Source organism: Glycine soja, chromosome 15 (genome assembly GCF_004193775.1).
Source record: "Glycine soja cultivar W05 chromosome 15, ASM419377v2, whole genome shotgun sequence".
Taxonomy (NCBI): domain Eukaryota; kingdom Viridiplantae; phylum Streptophyta; class Magnoliopsida; order Fabales; family Fabaceae; genus Glycine; species Glycine soja.
The window spans coordinates 37,729,431-37,755,584 of record NC_041016.1 but is presented as its reverse complement, the minus strand read 5'-3'; positions in this window follow the sequence as shown (position 1 = coordinate 37,755,584).

Genomic DNA, 26,154 nt, shown 5'->3' with positions numbered 1-26,154 from the left:
TAGTCATATGTCTATGTGGCAAGTCTTTGACCCCTTTAATTAGCTTCAGAGAAAGCAAGTCTCCTTCTCACATGAAAAAAAATTAAATTTCAATGAATCAAAATAAAACACTCATTCAGTTATGCATCCAAGGTTTTAAACTGCTGCAGATGAGGGCTGCATTGGCAGCTGCAACATTGTGGTATATACAATTTATGCTAAAATTTAGATATAGGTTAAACAATTTATGCTGCACATATACATGCTAAAAACAATAAAAATTAAATACAAATGCATAAGTAATAATCAAAAGTCATATATATGAGTAAAGTGAAGGAATCAAATAAGTTTAAGCTTACAAGGAATGAGAAGAAAGAAGAAAACAAAACTGTGAATAGCTAGACAAAAAAGAAAAAGACTTCATAGCTACTAAAGAGCATAGAAACTTACGAAACAAGGGTGAAGACTTCAAGAACAGATGATTGGCAGGAAAATCTTGCAGGGCCGATAAACCCTGGGTCTTGGCTGGAATAATGCTAATGAACAATGGGTCTGATGGGATTTGGTTGAAATTGCAGCTGTAACACAAAACCACTACTGCAATTTAAACCTCAATAGTAGCAGAGTTTCAAAACCGCAATTGCAGCTGCTGCAATTACCCATAATTTTCATAATTGTAGCCATTTGGGTTCTGTTTTTTTAGAAACCCTAATTTGAGGAAGAATAAGCAAGTTAAAATTGCCAACAATGCACCTCACTAACGGCGTTACTTTCAAATTTAACGACAAAGACTATTTTGCAAAACTTATGCAAAGATAGAGACTATTTTTTACATTTCAAAAAGATAGGGACTAATTTGCAAAATGGGTACAAAGACAGGAACCAAAATGCCTATTCACTCAGTAATAAATACTAAAATGCTTAAGTAGAATGTTAGTCATCATTAAAACCCATCATCCTTTCAATTTGCATTGCTAATGATTTGTCATAATTAAAACTAGGGATGTGGATTCAACAATCTCAACTCACTATAATCTTCTAACAATGATCCCTCAATTGATAGAAACTAAATCACTTAACCTTACTCCTAATTCCTTATCAAGTGCAATTTAAATGATTTGATATGATCAAGAGTCGTGAAGAGATAATGAATACCACTCTATCCCTAAAGAGACACTCATTAGTTAACATTCTGAAAACTCAGTTTTCAAAGCATTTTCCAATGACAAAGAAAACTACAAGACAAACACATGGTTGATCAATCCACAAACTAACATTTGAAACAGAGTGATGTGTCATTATTTTCTCCTATTTCTTAACCCTTTTTGTCACCATTTTAATTATTGATTAGCCTTAATTGTCAAATTAATTATGCAGTTTTATCATTTGGGCCTACTTGACTAATTTTGTGTTTTTAATTTAATTTCAAGAGAATTATAAGCAATTGGGCTTGAATCCAGAATTCGGTTTGGACTTGAAGAGAGCAAACAATTTTATTTTATAAAATCTTATCTTATCCAGATTTTATTTCATCTAGATTTTATTTCATCCAATCATATCTTATCTTGTCCAGATTTTATTTTATTTCTTTTATGGGCTTGGACTTAAAATAGATTTGAAAGCTTTGGGGCTGAGAACCTATATAACAGCACCAGGGTTTTAGTTTTGAGAGTTTTTTGGGAGAGGAGAATAATTCAAGGGCTTTAGAATTCCAGTTTTTACTGTTCATAAACACTGTTCATGTAGAATAAAATTCATTTTCTATAATTTCATTTCTGCTTCAATCTACAATTTTGTTTTCTGTTGATTAATGGAACGCTAAGTCTCCAGCGTTGTTTTCTCTTGAGGATCAAGCACAGCTCTCTTTGAGGTTTTGCTATTACTATTGAATTCTGATAAGTTTTTCCTCTTCACCAATTAATCTGTATTTGTTGTTATTAATCCATGCATGCATAGTGCTTGATTAATTGTCTCTGCACTTAATATACGTTCATGCTTAATGATCAGTTTCGTTCATGATTAATTGGTGTATGTGTTGCTTAATCACATAATGACAACCTTATGTTAATTTTCGCTTAGTAATTTAATATAGGGTTGGATTAAGTGGTTGAACTGGTTAGGGATAAATCCTCGTAACTTAGGATAAGAGACTTGTTTGTGAATCAAGGGGAAACAACATGTTTTAATTATGTTATTTTGTAATTAAAATTTGCTTGCTGTTTAAATTACAAAAACAAACAATCCCCCCCCCCCCAATTTGTTACTGTTTTATCACTATCTATTATGAACTTTGGTTGACCATTGCTCATTGGGAGACGACCTAGGATCACTTCCTAGATACTGCATTTTTAATGTTTATTTGATTCGGGTACGGCCTCGATCAAATTTGGCGCCGTTGCCGGGGAGCAGTGGGCCAAAGGTTCACAATAGTGTTTAGTTTTTTTTTGTGTGTGTGTAGCTCTGTCGTTTAGGTTGTGAGTGTGTGTTGTTTTGTTTTGTGTAGTGTTTTGTTTTGCATTTCAGTCGCGTCCCCTGTTTAGCGACTGTTTTAGTTTTGTGTTTTGCTGTGAACAGTGATTAGCGACTGAGAACTAGCGATTGATTTTGTAATTTAATTAGCGATTTTTGTTTTGATAGTTAGAGTTGTTATTTTTGGCTGATTTTTTGTGTGGTAGTTTCTTTAGATCCATATTTGGTGTGAAAAATACCAGGAGCACTTGTTGTGACAGTATTTGAGAGAGACAAAAAATTTGGGAACTTGTTTTTAGCAAAACTTAAAACGGCCATAAATTTTGCTTCAGGTATCAAAATGACTATTATTATATATGCATTTGGGGTAGGAAATAATTTTCCATACTTTGGCAACCCGCTTTAGCCAGTTGGGGTCTCCCAAACTCGAAAAATCAGCCGTTTACTAAGTTTCTTCTTTTAATTTTTCAAGTATTATTGTCCTATTTTTCTAAACTTTGCTTAGGTAGTTTTCATAGTTAGACTTTGAATTTTTGTTTGAAATTTTTTGTGCTATCTTTTCATGATTTTAGGGTGTTGCTGACAAAATTTCAGCTCCTTTGGATATCGTTTGACTATAGTTGTAGTTTTACCCCCTTGTCAGGTGCTTGTTTGAGAACACATTATTTGCTGCATATAGTGCATGACTAGGGGCAATCCACGTGACTTACAACCCTTTGATCCTGAAATAGATAGAACCTTTCATAGATTAGTTAGGCATAGTGTGCATCCTGATCATTCTACGCATTTTGAGCATTTTGAGCATTCTGAGTATTTTGTTGCTAGTGATTCTGAATATTCTGATTTTGAGCATTCGGCTGTTAATTTTCATGCTGAGAACATGGCTCAACCTCCACCTCGTGTTAGGAATCTTAGGGAGATGGCTGCACCTGATTTCACTTATGAAAGCTTGTTCATTCAATATCCTGATGATGGGTGTTCCATATGTTCTTAAGACTGGACTAATACATTTACTGCCCAAGTTTCATGGTCTTGTAGGTGAAGATCCTCATAAACATCTTAAGGAGTTCCATATTGTTTGTTCCACCATGAAACCCCTGATGTCCAGGAAGATCATATCTTTCTAAAGGCTTTTCCTCATTCTCTGGAGGGAGTGGCAAAAGATTGGCTATACTACCTTGTTCCTAGGACCATTTTCAACTGGGATGACCTTAAGAGGGTGTTCTTGGAGAAATTCTTCCCTGCATCTAGGACTACTGCCATCAGAAAAGACATTTCAGGCATCAGGAAACTTAGTGGAGAGAGCTTGTATGAGTACTGGAAAAGATTCAAGAAATTGTGTGCAAGCTGTCCTCACCACCAGATTTCTGAGCAACTCCTTCTACAGTATTTCTATGAGGGACATAGCAACATGGAGAGGAGTAAGATTGATGCTGCCAGTGGTGGAGCCCTTGGTGATATGACTCCTGCTGAGGCTAGGAATTTGATTGAGAAGATGGCTTCCGATTGAGAATATGGCTTCCAACTCCCAACAATTCAGTGCAAGAAATGATGCTATTGTCCTTAGAGGAGTCCATGAGGTGGCCACAGATTCATCTTCATCTACTGAAAATAAAAAGCTTGAAGGAAAACTTGATGCCTTGGTCAACCTAGTAACTCAACTTGCCATGAATCAGAAATCTGCATTTGCACCTGTTGCAAGAGTCCGTGGTCTATGTTCTTATGCAGATCACCATACAGATCTATGTCATTCTTTGCAGCAATCTAGAGTCAATGAGCAACCTGAAGCTTATGCTGCAAACATTTATAATAGACCCCTTCAGCAGAAAAACCAACAACAGCAAAATAATTATGACCTTTCAAGCAACAAATACAATTCAGGTTGGAGGAATCATCCAAATTTGAGATGGGCAAGTCCTCCACAACAACAACAGCCTGTCCCTCCTTTCCAGAATGCTGCTGGTCCAAGCAAGCCATATGTTCCTCCTCCAATGCAATATCAGTAGTAGCAGTCACAACAAAGACAACAAGCAACTGAGGCCCCTCCTCAACCTTCCTTAGAAGAGTTAGTGAGGCAAATGACCATCCAGAATATGCAATTTCAGCAAGAGACAAGAGCCTTCATTCAGAGTCTGACAAATCAGATGGGGCAGATGGCTACTCAGTTGAACCAAGCTCAATCCCAAAATTCTGGCAAATTGCCTTCCTAAATTGTGCAGAATCCAAAAAATGTGAGTGCCATCACCTTGAGGTCTGGCAACCAAATTCAAGTGCCTTCACCAGTAGCAGCACCTGCACTTAAACCTTTCAAGCTTCATTCTACACTTGAAAAAGAAGATGAGATAGTTTCACAAAAGAGGAAGCTTCCTGATCAGGGACCTTCGTCTAGTAGTTCTGACTTGCAGCAGCCTCTTATCCCTCTTCCATTTCCACCTAGAGCAATTCCAAACAAGAAGATGGAAGAAATGGAAAAGGAGATCTCGGAGACCTTCAGGAAAGAGAGGTGAACATACCTCTGCTAAATGCCATCAAGCAGATTCCAAGATATGCCAAGTTTCTAAAGGAGCTATGCACCCACAAAAGGAAACTCAAAGGTAATGAAAGGATTAGCATGGGCCAAAATGTCTCAGCATTGATAGGTAAATTTGTTCCTCACATTCCTGAGAAATGTAAGGACCTAGGTACTTTCTGTATACCTTGCATTATTGGGAACAGTAAATTTGAGAATGCCATGCTAGATCTAGAAGCATCAGTTAGTATCATGCCTCTGTCCATTTTCAATTCTTTATCTTTTATACCTTTGCAATCTATAGATGTGGTGATTCATTTGGCAAATAGAAGTGTTGCTTACCCTGCAGGTTTCATAGAGCATGTGTTGGTTCGGGTTGGTGAACTTATTTTTCCTATTGATTTTTATGTTCTTAATATGGAAGAGGGATTTTCCCATGGTTCAGTTCCAATTATTTTAGGCAGGCCATTTATGAAAACAGCCCGAACCAAGATAGATGTTTATGCTGGCACATTGTCTATGGAATTTGGTGATATTATTGTTCATTTTAACATTCTTGATGCCATGAAACATCCATCTGAGGATCATTCTATTTTTTGTGCTGAGATAATTGATCAGATTGTTGATGATTATATGTTTGATTTTGATTATGTTCCTCAAGGTAGGAAACATCCATTTTTATCTGATCTGCATCTTGTCATTCCTTATGCATTGAATCTGAATCTGAGTTTGAATTTGATCCTATATCTGATTTTTATGCTGAGAGTGAATTTGAATTTAAGTCTGGTGTTGTACCTCTTGATGTTGATATTTTAGAGTCAGAATGCACTAACCATGTTACAGGAAGTACATATACTTCTGACTTGCTTTATGAGGTACAGGCTGAGGAACCTTCCTCTTCTCCTACCTTGGTTCCTCCCACTGTTCAGCCACCACCCACACCAGAGTTGAAGCCCTTACCAGTAACCCTCAAATATGCTTACTTGGAGGACACGGAAAAATTTCCAGTGATCATCTCTGCCTCCCTTGCTGCTAAGCAAAAGGAGAAGTTGTTGCTAGTTCTCAAGAAGCACAAGAAAGCCATTGGATGGACTTTAGCAGACATTTTTGGTATTAGCCCATCTACCTGCATGCATAGGATACTTTTAGAGGATGGAGCTAAGCCAGTGAGGCAGCCACAGTGGGGACTCAACCCCGACATTCTAGATGTGGTGAAAAAGGAAGTGACCAAGCTCTTACAAGCTGGAATCATCTACCCCATTTCTAACAACCAGTGGGTGAGTCCAGTCCAAGTGGTTCCTAAGAAGACAGGCCTTGCAGTGATTAAGAATGAAAGGGATGAGCTTATCCCCATAAGAGTGCAGAATAGCTGGCGAGCTGAACTAGGTAACCAGAAAAGATCATTTTCCCCTGCCATTCATGATCCAATGCTTGAGCGCTTGGCAGGTAAATCTCATTACTGTTTTCTTGATGATTTTTTTGGTTATTTACAAATCCATATTGCTCTTGAGGATCAAGAAATGACCACATTCACCTGTCCCTTTGGCACTTTTGCCTATACGAGGATGCCCTTTGGCCTATGCAACGCCCCTGGCACCTTCTAGCGGTGTATGCTTAGGATTTTCAATGATTTTTTAGAGAGTTGCATAGAGGTGTTTATGGATGATTTTACTGTTTATGGATCCTCTTTTGATACATGTTTGGATAGTCTGGATAGAGTCCTTAATAGATTCATTGAAACTAACCTTGTGCTGAATTTTGAAAAATGTCACTTCATGCTAAAACAAGGTATAGTTTTAGGGCATATAATTTAAAGTAGGGACATAGAGGTAGACCTTGCAAAAATAGCTATTATTTCACAATTGCCTTACCCCTCTTGCGTGCGAGAGGTTCGTTCTTTTCTTGGTCATGTAGGGTTTTATAGGTGCTTTATCAAGGATTTTAGCAAAGTTACCCTTCCACTATCCAATCTGCTGCAAAAGGAGGTGGAGTTTGATTTTGATGACCGGTGCAAAGAGGCTTTTGATTGCCTCAAGCATGCGGTGACTACCACCCCTATCATTCAGGCACCTGATTGGACAGCCCTATTTGAGTTAATGTGCGATGCATCCAATTACGCATTGGGGATTGTCCTTGCTCAAAAGATTGATAAGATGCCTCGAGTGATCTACTACGCTTCTAGAACGTTGGACGTTGCTCAAGCAAATTACACTACCACAGAGAAGAAGCTATTAGCGATAGTTTTTCTCTTGAGAAATTTCGTTCATATTTACTTGGTACTCGTGTTATTGTTTATACTGACCATCCAGCTCTAAAGTACCTGTTGAAGAAGGCTGAATCAAAGCCTAGATTGATCAGGTGGATGCTTCGGCTCCAAGAATTTGATTTGGAGATCCGTGATCGGAGTGGTGCGCAAAATCTCGTGGCTGACCACCTGAGTAGGATTGAGCGTGCGTCTGAGGACTCACCCATTTAGGATGATTTTCTGGATGACCATTTGTACATTCTGTATAATATTTATGATTCCTTCCCCACTCCTTGGTTTGCTAATATTGTGAATTATTTGGTTGCTTCTATTTTTCCTCCCTTAACATCTAAAGCTTAAACTGATAAAATTAAGAGCGATGTTAAGCATTATATTTGGGATGACCCCTATTTGTAGAAATTGTGCAGTGACCAGGTTATTAGGAGATGCATTCCAAACCATGAGATTGACTCAGTCCTGAAATTTTGTCATTCTTCCGCACCAGGTGGACATCTTGGCATACATAGGACAGCTCGCAAGGTGCTTGACTGCGGTTTCTATTGTCCCGCCATCTTCAAGGATGCGTGGAAAATTTGTAGCACTTGTGAGCCTTGTAAGAAAGTAGGCGGCTCACTTTCATGGAGACAACAAATGCCCCAACAACCCATGTTGTTCTGTGAGGTGTTTGATGTCTGGGGTATAGACTTTATGGGGCCTTTCCCTATCTCTTTTGGTTTTGTTTATATTCTCTTTGCTGTTGATTATGTTTCAAAATGGGTGGAAGCCAAACCCACCAGAACTAACGATGCTAAGGTTGTTGTGGATTTTGTTAGATCTAATCCATTTTGCAGGTCTGGAGTCCCTAGAGCCATCGTTAGTGATCAAGGCACCCATTTTTGTAACAGATCCATGTATGCCTTGCTAAAAACGTATGGGGTCGTGCACAGAATTTCCACACCATACCACCCCCAAACTAATGGGCAGACTGAGATTTCAAATAGGGAGATAAAAAGGATCTTGGAGAAGATTATGCAGTCAAATAGAAAGGATTGGAGCACCAGGCTAGATCATGCTTTTTGGGCGCATAGGACTACCTATAAAGCACCCATAGGAATGTCTCCTTATCGGGTTGTCTTTGGCAAGACATGTCATCTTCCTGTAGAGATAGAGTACAAAGCCTACTGGGCTTAAAAGACATGCAACTTCTCTATTGATCAGGCTAGAGAGGAAAGGTAGTTGCAACTAAGTGAGCTAGATGAGATCCGTTTAGAAGCCTATGAGAATTCCAAATTCTACAAGGAGAAGACCAAGAAGTTCCCTGACAGTTTGATAGCTAAGAAGGACTTTCTGGTTGGGCAAAAAGTTTTGTTATATAACCCTATTTCTGGGGGGATTTGATGTGTCATTATTTTCTCCTATTTCTTAACCCTTTCTGTCACCATTTTAATTACTGATTAGCCTTAATTGTCAAATTAATTATGCAGTTTTATCATTTGGGCCAACTTGACTAATTTTGTGTTTTTAATTTAATTTCAGGAGAATTATAAGCAATTAGGCTTGAATCCGGAATTGGGCTTGGACTTGAAGAGAGAAAACAATTTTATTTTATCAAATCTTATCTTATCCAGATTTTATTTCATCTAGATTTTATTTCGTCCAGATTTTATTTCATCCAATCTTATCTTATCTTGTCCAAATTTTATTTTATTATGTTTATGGGCTTGGACTTAAAATAGATTTGTAAGCTTTGGGGTTGAGAACCTATATAACAACACCAGGGTTTTAGTTATGAGAGTTTTTTGGGAGAGGAGAATAATTCTAGGGTTTTAGAATTCCAATTTTTACTGTTCATGCACACTGTTCACGTAGAATAAAATTCGTTTTCTGTAATTTCGTTTCTGCTTCAATCTACAATTTTGTTTTCTGTTGATTAATGGAAGGCTAAGTCTCCAGCGTTGTTTTCTCTTGAGGATCAAACACAACTCTCTTTGATGTTTTGTTATTACTATTGAATTCTGATCAGTTTTTCCTCTTCACCAATTACTCTGTATTTGTTGCCATTAATCCATGCTTAGTGCTTGATTAATTGTCTCTACGCTTAATTTATGTTCATGCTTAATGATCAGTTTCGTTCATGATTATTTGGTGTATGTGTTGCTTAATCACATAATGACAACCTTTTGTTAATTTTCGCTTAGTAATTTAATTTAGGGTTAGATTAAGTGGTTGAACTGGTCAGGGATAAATCCTCGTAACCTAGGATAAGAGACTTGCTTGTGAATCAAGGGGAAACAACATGTTTTAATTATGTTATTTTGTAATTAAAATTTGCTTGCTATTTTAATTACAAAAGCAAACAACCCCCCCCCCAACTGTTTTAACTGTTGTATGACTATCTATTATGAACGTTGGTTGACCATTGCTTGTTGGGAGACGACCTAGGATCACTTCCTAGATACTGCATTTTTAATGTTTATTTAATTCGGGTATGGCCTCGATCATAAAGAAATGGAAATAACATTGAACATTCATTAAATATATAGTTAAGATAATTACATGAGCATTGCTAGTATGTCAAATCCCCAACTGTAGGAAAAACTAGCTTCTCATAGACATGAAAGGTATGAAAAATTGAGAGTTACAAGAGAAAGAAATGAAGAAATGGAGAAAATTGGAGGAAAGCCAATCGCACAATGACTTTTTGCCTTTCACAAAACCCTAGGTCAATCCTCCATCAATCCTAAGAGAATGTACCTTTTATAATGGGCCTAAGGACTTTATCCTATCAGGGTCTAGAAGTATCTATTGTGGAAAGGTACATTGCAAAAGAAGCTATTGAATTTTGTTCAGAGTACATTGAAAAGGAAAAACTGTTGGATCAAGTGGCCTCGGAATAATTAAGAAGGGGGGTTGAATTAATTATTAATGAGCCTTTACTAATTAAAAAAAACTTATCCTTCTTAATGTTACTAGATTCAATTAGGCTTTTAATACAAAGTTAAGAAAGTAAAGAACAAAAATATAAACTTAATCAAAAGTAAAAGCGATAATTAAATCACACAGTGGAAATTAAAGAGTGTAGGGAAGAAGAAGACAAACACAAGAATTTTATACTGGTTTGGCAACAACCCGTGCCTACATCCAGTCCCCAAGCAACCTACGGTTCTTGAGATTTATTTCAACCTTCTAAAATCCTTTACAAGCCAAAGATCATCAAGGGATGTACCCTCCCTTGTTCTCTTTGAAAACCCAAGTGGATGTACCCTCCACTTGAACTGATCCACAAGAGATGTACCCTCTCTTGTTCTCAGTATAACAATCCCCAAGTAGATGTACCCTCTACTTGTACCACAAAGGATGTACCCTCCAATGTGTTGGGACAAAGAATTCTCATGTGGTTAGTCCTTTGAATTCTCTTGGAAAGGGAGAAGAGAGACACAAAAGAATTCAGGCAGTTAGTCCTTCGTTCTTTTGGCAAAGGAAGAAGAGAATGAAAAAGATGAATAGCACAAGTCTTTGAACAAAAAACTTTTCTTGGAAGAGAAAGTTTTGAATAAAAACTTTTAGAAATATGAAGAGAAAAAAAATCAGAAAATTTTGTAGACAAAGTTGAAAGATATTGAATGATGTTGAGAGAAGATTGAAAGATAGTTTGAAAGATAGATGATTATGATCAATTTTTTTTTGTTTCATGCCATGGCGACATATTTATAATTTCTTGATGACTCAAGTCAAAACTTGTAACTCTTGGCAATTCCTTTAAAACTAATTACTTAAAAAGTTATGACTTTTTAAAGAATATTCAGAAACAAGTCACTTGAAGAATTGTGACTTTTGGAAATTAATTTTTCGAAAACAGTCACTGGTAGTCGATTACCATTAAGGTGTAATCGATTACACATCAACAGATGTGACTCTTCATTTTGAATTTTGAAAATCTTAACGTTTTAAAACACTGGTAATCGATTACATGATTATGGTAATCGATTATAGATTTGTAAATTAGTTTGAAAAACAATGCTGGCTACTGGTAATCGATTACTACCTTCTGGTAATTGATTACCAGAGAGTAAAACTCTTTGGTAAAAGATTTTGTGAAAACTTCATGTGCTACTCAATGTTTTGAAAAACGTTTTAGTACTTATCTTGATTTAGTCTTCTCTTGATTCTTGAATCTTGAGTCTTGAATCTTGATCTTGATTTTTCTTGAATCATGAATCTTGAATCTTGAAACTTGATTCTTGAATCTTGAATCTTTGCTTGAAACTTTGCTTAACTCTTGATTGTTTGGCATCATCAAAATAACCTTGGAAGACATTGCTTCCACAATCTCACCCTTTTTGATGATGACAATCTTGAAATCAAGAGTCTTGTTCTGCCGTTCACTCATCCCTTTCTCCTCCTTTCTTTTTGAATTTATGCTTAATTTTAAGTCTTGAAAAAAAATAACACCTTGATTTCTTAACTTGATTTCTTTAAATACCCATTTTTCTCTCCCCCTTTGGCAACATCAAAAAGGCCAAAGTGCGTAAGACATACATAATTCAAAAACATACACAAAGTATTTTTTGTAAAATAAACATAAAAGATTCTAAACCAATCATGAAACAAAACATGAATAAACCAAATTAAAATGCAAACCACATAGTCATATATCATAATTCATAAATGTTCAGTCATACTAAGTAAATATTAAAAGAAATACTAAGTGTTCAAATGTCATAATAATATAGCCAAATACACGGCTAGAAATCAAAGTCCTAATAATACTAAAAAAAATTAATAAAGTCTAAGATGATGGTGGTGGTGGTGGTGGTAGATCAAAGCATGTGCGAATGAAGGTGACATCTTCTTCAACCTTTGTGATCCTTGAGTCCATCTCGTTGAATCGCGTGTCCACTTGTTGTTCCAAAGCATCAAACCTTTCACCAACATAAGTTTGGAGTCCATCGAACCTGTCCAAAATACTTTGAAGGAGAGAAGATTCTCCTTCAACCGATAATTGTCCTTCATCATCATTTGGTTGAGTACCCTTTTTTACCCAAGAGCCATCACGCTCTTTGCGGTAACCAAAGGATGCAACCACAATAGCACCAATCAAGAAGGATTTTTTGATTGGAACATAAGGTTTAGAATCAAGAGGGATGTTGAAATGTTGAAGGAAAAGAGTGACTGAATGTGGATATGGTAAAGGAGCATTTAATCGCAATGCCTTATGCATGCGATATCGGACTAGGTGTGCCCAATCAATTTGTCGGCCAGTATGAAAGGCCCACATGACTATAAGATCTTCTTTAGAAACTTGTGCAAGGTTTGAAGATCTTGGGAGTAAAATACGAACAATGAGATAGCGAAGGATGCAGCTTTCAAGAGCCAATGAACCAGCAAGAAGCCTTCCGGTTATATCCGCTTGGTTGGTGCAGACCAACCAGTGGGCATCATGCACAGAAAAATCAAACTTCCAATCATAGTCCAATACACCTTCAAATGGTACACCGTCACTAGACAATTGGGTCAAATCATAGAAGAGGGATTGGTCAATGACCATCTTTATCTCATAAACTTCTGAAATCAAGGTACTTTCTTGAATTTCAAGATTAGAATAAAAAGCTTTTACCAATTCAGAATACACAGGTAATTTTAGAGACATAAAGGGAATGAGATTTGAATTTTGAAATGCTTGAATGCATTCGAAACTCTCATCAGAAAAGAAATCCAAATCTATGAACTTAGGGTCTATGATAGAACTAGAGGAGAAAAGTTTTGTGTACCGTATACGTTATTCTTCCGATGAGAACAATGAGGAGGAGGAAATGGAGGAAGGAATTGGAGTATCCTGAACCTCGGAATGTCGTTGGCTTCTACTTGAAGAACCTTTACGCTTCTTTGATGGTTCCGCCATTTGAGAGACTTTTTCGAAATTTCAATTGGTTGAAATGAAAGATAATGAAAAAAAGATGAATTTTGGGCTTTGTGGGGAGTGATTTGAATAAGAAATGAGTAAGTTATGGCAAAATGAAGAATTGTGAACGAGGGTTTGACGAGAGCAATGGAGGTTTCTAATTTCTGATTTCGAAATTTGAATTTATAGGAGCAGGGACACATTGTAATCGATTACAACATTTGGTAATCGATTACAGTATTGTAGTAATCGATTACCAGAGTGATTTTTAGGATAACTAAGTGCTAAATGAATTCTTAGAGTGAAAGGATTTAAAAAGGAGTCAAAGTATCTTATATAAAAAAAAACTCTCATATGAAAATAAATATATATAACATAATAGATTTTTAAACAAAAAACTTTATGAATGATCACATATCATACAAAAATCATGCAAGAATCATATGTACTATCAACTTTTTGTTTAAATATTAAACTTCATGCTTCAAGAAAGAAAATAACTCAATCAATCATATAAGCACATAGCAATCAATCAAGACAAACAAATAAGATTTTGTTAGTCATCATATAAACAAGTTAATTGAAAGAAAAAATTCAATCAACTAAATTTAAAAGAGAATGGTTTTGATGTTACCTTTTTCATAATTCAAGTGACTAGATCTTTGAAGGTAGAAGTCAGACTTTTGCTTTTTGCTTAATCTTCTTGAGAGATGTTCTCATCACTTTCATAGTCTTTGGATAGAAGGTTGATCTCCTTCTCCAAACCATCGGATGAGTCATTGTCATCCCAAGCAATATACGCCTTCTTGGATCTTCTTTCTTTATAGCTTTTCTTCTCATTCTTCTCGGGCAATGACTCATTTGAGGGACAATTTGCCTTTATGTGATCGGGTTGATTACACTTGTAGCATTTAAGTGTAGGAGAAACTTCTTGGGATCTCTTCCCATTGTTGAAGTTATGGCTTCTCTCCATTCTTCTATTTTTGATGAATTTATGAAACTTCTTCACAAAGAGTGAGAAGTCTTCTTTGTTGGTGTAGGATCGAGTGGCCTCAGAATAATTAAGAAGGGGGGGTTGAATTAATTATTCCTAAACCTTTACTAATTAAAAATTTACTATTCTAAGGCTTTTACTTATGTTGTTAAGAGAATGAGGAGTAGAAGAGAAACTTAACCAAAAGTAAAAGCGGAAATTAAAATGCACAGCGGAAAGTAAAAGAGTAGAGAAGAAGAAGACAAACACACAAGAGTTTTTATACTGGTTCGGCAACAACCCATGCCTACATCCAGTCCCTAAGCGACCTGCGGTCCTTGAGATTTCTTTCAACCTTGTAAAAATCCTTTTACAAGCAAAGATCCACAAGGGATGTACCCTCCCTTGTTCTCTTTGAACCTAGTGGATGTACCCTCCACTAGAACTAATCCACAAGAGATGTACCCTATCTTGTTCTCAGTCAATAACCCATGTAGATGTACCCTACCACAAAGGATGTACCCTCCAATGTGTTAAGACAAAGATCTCAGGCGGTTAAACCTTTGATACTTTTGAATGGGGATACAAAAGAATTCTCAGGCAGTTAGTCCTTTGAACACTTTTGTATAAGGGAAATGGAAGAATAAAAAGAATTATCAGACTGTGTCGTTTTGAATTCTTTGACAAGGAAGAAGGGAGACACAAAAGAATTCAGGCGGTTAGTCCTTTGTTCTTTTGGAAAAGAGAGAAGAGAGACACAAAAAGAATTCAGGCGGTTAGTCTTTGGCGAATTCTTTTTGGCAAAGGGAGAAGAGATGAAAAGAATGAATAGCACAAGTTTTCAAGGTTTAAAAAACCAGAAAACTTTGGAAAGCTTTTGGCACAAAGAAGAAGAAGAAATTCAAAGAGATTCAAGGCTTGTGAAGGATTGTAATGAATTGATTGGATTGTTAGCAAGATTCATTAAAAATGCAAAACAAAGCCATGCTTTTATAGATTCTTCATGTCTGGTCAAGAGAACCATTTAGAAGAGTTATGACTTTTAGAAAAAACTTAAAACCAATCTGAAAAAGTCAAAAACCATTTGAAGAGTTACATCTTTTGATTTATTCAGAAAAAATCACTGGTAATCGATTACCAAATAAGTGTAATCGATTACACAAAGCTTTTATGTGAAAGAATGTGACTCTTCATATTTAAATTTGAATTTCAACGTTCAAAGGCATTGGTAATCAATTACCAAAACATTGCAATCGATTACAGCTTTTTGAAATCAATTGGAACGTTGTAAATTCAGTTGAAAACTTTTTCAAATCCATTTTGCTACTGGTAATCGATTACAATAATCTGGTAATCAATTACCAGAGAGTAAAAACTCTTTGGTAAACATGTTTTGAAAAAAATCCATGTGCTACTCAGTTTTTGAAAAAACCTTTTCATACTTATCTTGATTAAGTCTTCTCTTAATTCTTGAATCTAGATCTTGATTCTTGGAAGCTTGATCCTTGAATCTTGATTCTTGATTTTTGAAATCAACTTTCCTCTTGAATCTTGAACTCATTCTTTGATTGACCTTTGAGCTTTTTGTCATCACCTTTGTCATCATCTTTGTTATCATCAAAACATCTTTGAATCAATCTTGATTCATCATGAAGCTTTGCTTCTACAGTTGGATCAAGTGGCCTCGGAATAATTAAGAAGGGGGGGTTGAATTAATTATTAACGAACCTTTACTAATAAAAAAAACTATCCTTCTTATGCTTTTACTATAATGTTAAGAAAGTAAAGAATAGAAATAGAAACTTAACCAAAAGTAAAAGCGATAATTAAAGTGCACATCGGAAATTAAAGAGTGTAGGGAAGAAGAAGACAAACACAAGAGTTTTATACTGGTTCGACAACAACCCGTGCCTACATCCAGTCCCCTAGCGACCTGCAGTCCTTGAGATTTCTTTTCAACCTTGTAAAAACCTTTAAAAGCAAAGATCCACAAGGGATGTACCCTCCCTTGTTCTCTTTGTAACAACCAAGTGGATGTACCCTCCACTTGAACTGATCCACAAGAGATGTACCCTTTCTTGTTCTTAGTCACAACAACCCAAGTAGATGTACCCTTTCTTGTTCTTAGTCACAACAACCCAAGTAGATGTACCCTCTACTTGTACCATAAAGGATGTACCCTCCAATGTGTTAAGACAAAGTTCTCAGGCGGTTAGTCCTTCGAAACTTTATGAAGGGGATACAAAAGATATCTCGGGCGGTTAGTCCTTTGAAATCTTTTGTATAAGGGAAAGGGAAGAATCAAAAGAATTCTCAGACTGTGTCATTTTGAATTCTTTGACAAGGGAGAAGGGAGACACAAAAGAATTTAGGCGGTTAGTCCTTCGTTCTTTTGGAAAAGGGAGAAGAGAGACACAAAAAGAATTCAGGCGGTTAGTCCTTGTCGAATTCTTTTTGGCAAAGGGAGAAGAGAATAAAAGATATAGCACACTTTTGTTTTCAAGGTTTGGAAAACCAGAAAACATTAGAAAGCTTTTGCAAAGGAAGAAGAAGAAGAAGAAGTTCAAGAAAATGTTCAAAGAGATTCAAAGGTTGTAAAAGAATATGTGGAAAAATTGTTTGTAAAGGTTGTAAGTGTTGTTCAAATGCAAATCAAGGTCTTGCTTTTATAGACTCTTCAAGTTTGGTCAAGAAGACCATTGGAAGAGTTATAACCTTTAGAAAAATCTAAAAACCATTGGAAGAGTTACATCTTTTGATTTTTCTTCAAAACTTGTCACTGGTAATCGATTACCAAATCCTTGTAATCGATTACACAAAGCATTTTATGAAAGAATGTGACTCTTCACAATTGAATTTGAATTCCAACGTTCAGATGCACTGGTAATCGATTACCAATATCTTGTAATCGATTACACCATCTTGAAATTAATTGGAACGTTGCAAATTGAGATGAAAACTTTTGAAATCAAACTTTGCCACTGGTAATCGATTACCAGAGAGTAAAAACTCTGGTAACTTAGAAAATTTTGAGAAAACTCTTTTGAAAAACAAAACTATGCTATGTTTCTTTTTTGAAAAATATTTTCAATACTTCCCTTGTGAAGTCTTCTTGATTTCTTCTCTTGGAACTTGAATTCATCTTTTCTTGAATCTTGAAATCAAACTTCTCTTGATTCTTGAATTGTTGACTCAATCTTGAAATCATTCTCTTGGGCTTTTTGTCATCATCTTTTGTTATCATCAAAACATCTTGAATCAACTTGATTCATCATCATGAAGCTTGCTTCTACATTCTTCATCATCAGATTCTTCTTCTTCTTCTTGCATTGAGGAAGAGGCTTTGAGTGCTATACTTCTTTTCCTTTTGTTGGTTTCTTCATTTTGGTTTAGACATTGGAGTTCTATTTCATTTTGGTTGACTATGTCTATGAATCTTTTCTGCATACTTTGGATGTTTTCATTAGGGTTCATCCTAAACAATTCATATTCATGTGTAAAGGTGTTGACTCTCTTTTGTTTTCTGCTGAATTTCCACTTGCAAAAAAACAAAGTTTTGAAACCGAAGTTTAGAAAGCTTTTTGGCAAGAGTTTTTTCAAAGAAAAAAAATGGGCAATGGTTAGAAAAGATTTGAAAGAGATATGTGTTTTTTATACTGGGATATCTTGTAAAAAGCATGCCAAAGTCTTGCTTTTATAGACTCTTCATGTCTGGTAAAAAAAACATTGGAAGAGTTATGACTTTTGAGAAAATCATGTTAAGAGTTATAACTCTTAACTTTTTCTTGAAAACTATTCACTGGTAATCGATTGCCACAATGGTGTAATCGATTACACAATGTATTTTATGAAAAGTTGTGACTCTTCACAATTGGATATGAATTCCAACGTTCAGATTCACTTGTAATCGATTACTAATATAGTGTAATCGATTACACTATTTGAAAATCATTTTGGAACTTTACAAATCATTTGAAAACATTTTGAAAACCAATCTAGTTACTGGTAATCGATTACTGCTAACTGGTAATCGATTACTAGAGAGTAATCACTCTGGTAACTTAGAAAATTTGAGAAAATTCTTTTGTGAAACAAAATTCTGCTATTTGGTTTTTGAAAAATTCTTTTAATACTTATCCTATATGATGTCTTGACTTGTTGCTTCTTGATTTCTTCTCTTGAATCTTGAATCTTGGATGGGATTTATGCTTGATCTTGAAGTCTTGAATCAATCTTGAATCACTCACTTGGGCTTTTGGCATCATCAAAATTGCTTGGTTCGTCATCATGAAGCTTGCTTCTACAATGTCCCCCTTTTTGATGATGACAAACCTGAAATCAAGAAACACATACAAACTCTATCTTCTAATCGATCACTCACTTAATTCTCCCCATTTGTTATTGAGTTTAAGTTTCAATTGAAGTTAAGTTATTTAATTATATGAGTTCTTGATTTAATCCCAACTTTCTCTCCCCCTTTGGCATCAACAAAAAGCCAAAGTGTGTATAGAGACATAAAATCATACATTCACTCATAATCATCCAAGCATTTTAATCCATGCAACAAGCAAGGAGGACAATAATTCATAGATAAACTAAGCAAGGAAGATAATAATTCATCCATAAACTATTATAAAATGTCAGATAATTAGAAAGTCATCCAAGATAACCAAATTAAAACAACTAATTTAGAAAGTAATATACTAATAAGTGTATCAAAACATAGCCAAATACACGGCTAGAAATCAAAATACTTTATATCTGAAAACTCTTATATGAAAATAAATATATATAACATAATGGATTTTTGAAAAAATTCATGAATGACTCTTAAGCAAGTAATTCACATATCATATTAAAAATCATGCAAGAATAATATACATCATTAAATATTTGTTTTAAGAATAAACTTCATGTTTTGAGAAAGGACAAATAACTCAATCAAACATATAAGCACATACTCACAATAGCAATTAACAAGACAAACAAATAAAATTTTGTTAGTCATCATATAATAAGTTAATTGAAAGGAAAGTTTCAACCAATTTAATTTAAAAGAGAATGGTTTTGATGTTACCTTTTTCATGATTTAAGTTCCTAGATCTTCAAAGATGGAAGTCAGACTTTGGCTTTTTGCTTAGTCTGCTTGAGAGATGTTCTCATCACTCTCATAGTCCTTGGATAGAAGGTTGATCTCCTTCTCTGAACCATCGGATGAGTCATTGTCATCCTATGCAATATAAGCCTTCTTGGATCTTCTTTCTTCATGACTTTTCTTCTTATTCTTCTCGGGCCATGACTCATTTGTGGGGCAGTGTGCCTTTATGTGACCGGGTTGATTACACTTATAGCATTTAAGTGTTGGGGAACCTTCTTGAGATCTCTTCCCATTGTTGAAGTTATGGCGTCTCTCCATTCTTCTATTTTTTATGAATTTATGAAACTTCTTCACAAAGAGTGAGAAGTCCTCTTCATCATCAGATTCTTCTTCTTCTGCTTCTTGCATTGAGGAGGAGGCTTTGAGTGCTATGCTTCTTTTCCTTTTGTCGGTCTCTTCATTTTGGTTGAGACGTTGAAGTTACATTTCATGTTCCTGCAGTTTGCCAAAAAGAGTGGCAAGAGACATAGAAGAAAGATATTTACTTTCAAAAATGGCAGTTACCTTGGGCTGCCATTCCCTACTTAAACATCTCAAAACTTTATTAATTAAATCATCATTAGGAAAGGTTTTTCCTAAGGAGGCAAGGTGATTAACTATGTGTGTGAATCTTTTCTGCATGCTTTGGATGTTCTCATTTGTGTTCATCCTAAAGCTCATATTCATGGGTCAGTGTATTAATCCTAGATCTCTTAACATCAGTTGTGCCTTCATGTGTGAGTTGAAGTGTGTCCCATATCTTCTTAGCGCTTGTGCAGTTTGAGATTCTAAAATATTCATCTATTCCTAGGGCAGAGGTTATAATATTTTTGACTTTAAGATTGTATTGAACTCTTCTTTTGTCTTCTTCAGACCATTTATCTCTAGGTTTTTCTATTGTTGTGCCTATTTATGTGCTTCCATATACTATAGAGGGAAAATAAGGTCCTATTTCTATGGTTTTCCAAATGTTGTAGTCTATGGCTTCAATAAAAATTTGCATTCGGGTTTTCCAGTAGTGGTAACCCTCACCATTAAAGATAGGTGGCCTATGGATGGAGTTTCCTTCGAGAAACGGAGAATTTGAGGAGGTCATGAATCTTGAAGTTGTGAAACTTTTCACAAGATACCTGCTCTGATACCACTTGTTGGATCAACTGGCCTCGGAATAATTAAGAAGGGAGGGGTTGAATTAATTATTAATATGTCTTGACTAATTAAAATTTATCCTTCTAAATATTACTAGATTCAATTAGGCTTTACTACTAAGTTATGAGAAAGTAAAGAACAGAAACAATAACTTAGATAAAAGTAATGCAGAAATAAAAAGTACACAGCGGAAAAGTAAAGAGTGTAGGCAAGAAGAAAGCAAACACAAGATTTATACTGGTTCGGCCACAACCCGTGCCTACGTCCAGTCCCCAAGCAACCACCGGTTCTTGAGATTTCCAATAACCTTGTAAAATCCTTTACAAGCAAAGTTCCACAAGGGATGTACCCTCCCTTGTTCTCTTTGAAACACCAAGTGGATGTACACTCCACTTGAACTGATCCACAAGAGATGTACCCTCTCTTATTCTCTGTATTACAACCCAAGTAGATGTACGCTCTACTTGTACCGCAAAGGATGTACGCTCCAATGTGTTAAGACAAAGAATTCTTAGGCGGTTAGTCCCTTGAATCTTTGTAATGGGAAACAAAAGATATCTCAGGCGGTTAGTCCTTTGAAATCTTTTGTTCAAAGGGAAGAGGAAGAATCAAAAGAATTCTCAGACGGTTAGTCCTTTGAATTCTTCTGGCAAGAGGGAGAAGGAAGAATCAAAAGAATTCTCAGGCGGTTAGTCCTTTGAATCTTTTGGCAAGAGAGAGAAGGAAGAAAAGATAGCAGACCTTTGTTTTCTATAGAATTTCCACTTGTAGAAAAACAAAGTTTTGAAACCAAAGTTTAGAAAGCTTTTTGGCAAGAGTTTTTGCAAAGAAAAACACTGGGCAATGGTTAGAAAAGATTTGAAAGAAATATGTGTTTTTGATACTTGGATATCTTGTAAAATGCGTGCCAAAGTCTTGCTTTTATAGACTCTTCATGTCTGGTAAAAAAAACATTGGAAGAGTTATGACTTTTGAGAGAATCATGTTAAGAATTATAACTCTTAACTTTTTCATCAAAACTATTCACTAGTAATCGATTACCACAATGGTGTAATCGATTACACAATGTATTTTATGAAAAGTTGGGACTCTTCACAATTGGATTTGAATTCCAACGTTCAGATTCACTTGTAATTAATTACTAATATAGTGTAATCGATTACACTATTTGAAAATCATTTTGGAATGTTATAAATCATTTCAAAATATTTTGAAAACCAATCTGGTTACTGGTAATCAATTATTGCTAACTGGTAATCTATTACTAGAGAGTAATCACTGTGGTAACTTAGAAAATTTGAGAAAATTCTTTTGTAAAACAAAATTGTGCTATTTGGTTTTTGAAAAATTCTTTTAATACTTATCTTATAGGAAGTTTTGACTTGTTGCTTCTTGATTTCTTCTCTTGAATCTTGAATCTTGGATTGGATTCTTGATGCTTGATCTTGAAGTCTTGAATCAATCTTGAATCACTCACTTTGGCTTTTGGCATCATCAAAATTGCTTGGTTCATCTCATGAAGCTTGCTTCTACAGAGGTTGCATAGCAGCTCACCCAGGTGAGGTGCTTGCTTCCTCCAAAAGTAACTGGCTCACCCAAGCGGGCTGGTTACTTCACCTCTAAGTTTCCTAATGGGCCCAGGGGCTGGAAAATGTCCCCAAAGTGACCATTTTTCCCCCATTTTGAGTATTTTGCACATTTCCTTCCAAAACATCACAAAACCCTACGGATTGTGCAACAATTAATGTTAAGTAACTCAATTCGACCGGAAAGAATCCAAATGTTGGCCAACGATCATCCTCGGACGAAATTAGGGTATGACAATATCCCTCTCCCTATTTTGGTTGTATTGTGTTAGGGTCATGGGTGTGCCTATGCACACACCTCGATATAGTTTCATGCAATGTTATTGTGGTCTTTTGGGGCATAGCAGTGGCCTAGTGACTATTTCCTTTAGATGACTGTATTACCTCTTATGTAGTTGTGACTATGTCGCCTCATGTTATGTTATGTTATGCTATGCTATATATGTTGTGTTTACCTCATCTTTATTTACTTGGGATGTTGGTAGTATTACTCGTCTCTTAAAGAAAGAAAAATATACTCATATTTTCATAATCAAATTAATAAAGAGTTTTTAATTTAATGTTAAGTTTTCTAAAAGAGAATGCAGTGTCTTAGAGATGCAGGGTAGTGTCAAGGAGTCGTCTCTGCATGGTGACCGGCTCAACGGTGGGCATTGTGGGTCGTCATAGAGAAATAATGAGATTTTGGCAAGATATTTGGTTACAGGATATTCCTTTTTCCATTGTATACCTGATGCTCTTTGTTTTGTCGACTCATAAAAAAGAATATCTTCCTAGTATGGGTGTATGAGATCATTCACCTTACATAATTCTCAGGATGCATGGCTTTGGATTTGTTGCACCAATGGAAAGTACACGACCAATTCTGCTTATTGGGAAGTATATGATAGTATGGAGGATAGTCAATCACAAGCTATTGTTCCAATGCTATGAAACTTGCACATTCCTTCAAAAGTGCATTGCTTTATTTGTTTGTTGTTGCTTAGTCGGGTGCCTTCTAGATATAATTTGGAAAGTAATGGAGTCTTGCTAAACTCAATTAATTACCTCTTTTGTAATCTGGAGACAGAAACATCTGACCATTTATATTTTTTCTCTACCCATGCACTATTAAAATATGGATAGAATGTTATCTTTGGCTTAATGAATGTGTGGTACAGCCTGGAAATGCAAAGTTACACTTCTTGCAACATTGGAGCATCCATAAATCTATTAAAGGTGGACAAGTGTGGATGGCTATTTGGTCATCAGTGGTGTGGAACATGATAATTGTTATGCATACTTAATTTGCATATTTAAATCACATAGCAATTATCTAATCTTCCTCTCTTTTATTGCTTCTTTTGTGTCAAAACATTATGAATTTAGCTTCTTATGAGTTTTTATCTAGTAGATGCTAAAGTTAGTCAATTTACAATTTTTTGGTTGTATATTTTTTTGTAGTGATATTGTAGGAGGTTATGTAGCTTCATGTAGAGCTTGTAGGCCTTGGAACTTCTTCATCAATGGAGTCTCTTGCTTCTTGAAGATTAATGACAACGGAATGGAGAAGGAGGAAAGGTGATTGGAGATGCCACTTCAAGGAGAATATGAGTCAAGAACAAGCTCACCACCATAGGAAGCCATGGATAAGAGCTTAAAGGTAGGAGAAGATGAGTGAAGGGAGAGGGAGAAAGGGGAATGAAATTTTGAAAGAGAAAAGAGGGAGAATGAGGTCTGAACTTTGAAGTCTAATTTCTCAAATGATCAAAGTTCCAAAATACACACACAAGGCCTCTATTTATAGCCTAAGTGTCACACAAAATTGGAGGGAAATTTGAATTTCTATTCAAATTTCACTTGAATTTGAATTTGTGAAGCCAAATTTGGAATCAAAATTCCACTAACTATGATTAGTGAATTTCAACTATGGTTCAGCCCACTAAACCAAGATCAAATCCAAGATTATCCACTAAGTGTGCTTAGGTGTCATGAGACATGTAAAGCATGAATGACATGCACAAAGTGAGACTATTGATGTGGCAATGGGGTGTAGCAAGCAAATGGATTGAGCTTCTCACAATTCAATTAAATTTCTCTCCCATCACACACATCAAATAGTGCACTTAATACATGTGAAATTACAAAACGACCCCTAATACAAAAACTAGCCTAGGTGCCCTAAAATACAAGGGTTAAAAAAATCCTACATTACTAGGATACCCTAAACTTGTGGGGTACCCTCCCTACACTATGGAGCCCTAAATACAAGGTCCAAAAAATAATGAAACCCTAATCTATGTACAAAGATAAGTGGGCACATACTTAGCCCATGGGCCCAAAATCTACCCTAAAGCTCATGACAACCCTAGGGTCTTCTCCTGCATCCTTGGCCCAATCTTCCTGGAGTCTCCTTGCCATGGCTCTGGTGATGGGTCCCCTCCTTGGGAGGCTTGTGCCAGGAGGCATGGAAGAGGATTGAAGAACTGGAGTATTGTGCTCAGCATGACAATCTTGCTCAGTGCGTCAGGATCGCTCAGCCCAAGAAGCTTGCTTAGCACAAGAAGCTACTTTGGAATCCAACTGTCATGTGCAAGTGCGCTAAGCGTGCACCATGTGGCTATGCACAGGGTCACTTAAGCCAACTAGATATGTTTTCTCTACACTCAATGTGCCCATCTTGTTTAGTGCATAGTCAATGTTGAAAAACATAATTGTGCTCGTTTTAAAGAAAAAAAGAAGAGGGAACTTGGGGGATGCTATTAAGCAACAAAGAATGAGAGCTAGGGCGTGAAAAGGAAGGGAAACCACTTACTTTGGAGCATCTCCCTTCCATTTTTCTCCATTTTTCTTCCACCCACTTTCATTTCCTCTAGCTCCTTTTTGTATTTGTAAGCCTCTCATGACAATGAGGCTAAACCACCCATTGTTGGGAGCTCAGCAACCAAACACTTTTGAGGTAATGATTCTAACTATCTATTTAATGTTATTTCAATATTATTGTCTCCTTTATGTGCTTATTATCATGTTTATGGTTTGGTCACCCATGCTCATGTAGTGTTATAGGGTTTAGGCATTGGAAAATTTTTATTTCCTAAGAACTTGAAAAGAACATCTACGTAATCCATCTCTAGGATAAAATGGTATTATTTAGCCTAAATTATGCATCTTTGCTCATCATGCAAATTTTCTGACGTAACTTTTAAGGAATTCGGAGTGAAATCAAGTAATTTAGGCTCTCACACGTGAGGAATCATGGCTAGAGTAGGTTAGTGGATGTAGGTAATAATTGGAATAACATTAAATAGAGAAAAATCCTTGATGCTGCATCAAGAGTAGTTTTGGTGGGCTGAGCCCCTGACATGTCCGTAATTTTGCATCTTTCGTCACTTCACTACTCTGAGTGTTTGTTTTCTCACCCTTGCACATGCTTTTCTCTGTAGTTTAATTTACATCGAATTTATATTTATGCGTCATCACTTGACAAATATTCAATTCAATTCATTAATTGCTTAAAATTAGGCATATACAAACTCTGAATACAGTCAAAGTCCATGTGGACTTGACACTCAGTCTTATCATTTTAAAATATTACTTGGACGATGTGGTACACTTGCCAAGGATTTAACAGAACACGCATAACCAATACTTTTTCAACAGAACATCATTTATAGTAACAAGCTTATCCAAGATATTAAGTTATTTTCTTGGTTCTGGTTGAAGTATTTGATGACTATAGAGGTTGGGACATTCTCACAATGGCAGCTAAATACACAAGTTCTTTTGAAGGAGTTTATGTGAAAAGGAGGATAGGTGTGGAAATAATATATGATGAACATGGGGTGGAAGCTTATATGCAGTTTAAAAGGGGCATGTGCCGGCATGCAAGGGTACACTCTCATTTTTTCATGTTGGTACCAGTTGGGACAACAAAAGTTTTGTGAGACAGGTGTGGTCGAAACATTGATTATAGCATTAAAAGCCCATGTGTGATGCTCTCTAGTTGGAAGAAAAACCTTCAAGGCCTTTGTTTATGTGTTGTTATTATCTTTTTGATGTGTTGGATGGTGTTCGGGTTCTTATTCCTAGGTTAAACTATATTTATGTAATATCCCTAATTTTTTACTTCTCGGTAGCTCTCACACTACAACACTTCATGTGGTGGCACTTCACTCAACATCCTTGCTGGTCAGAATCCTCCGTAGGTAGCCTTTTTCCAAGAACTC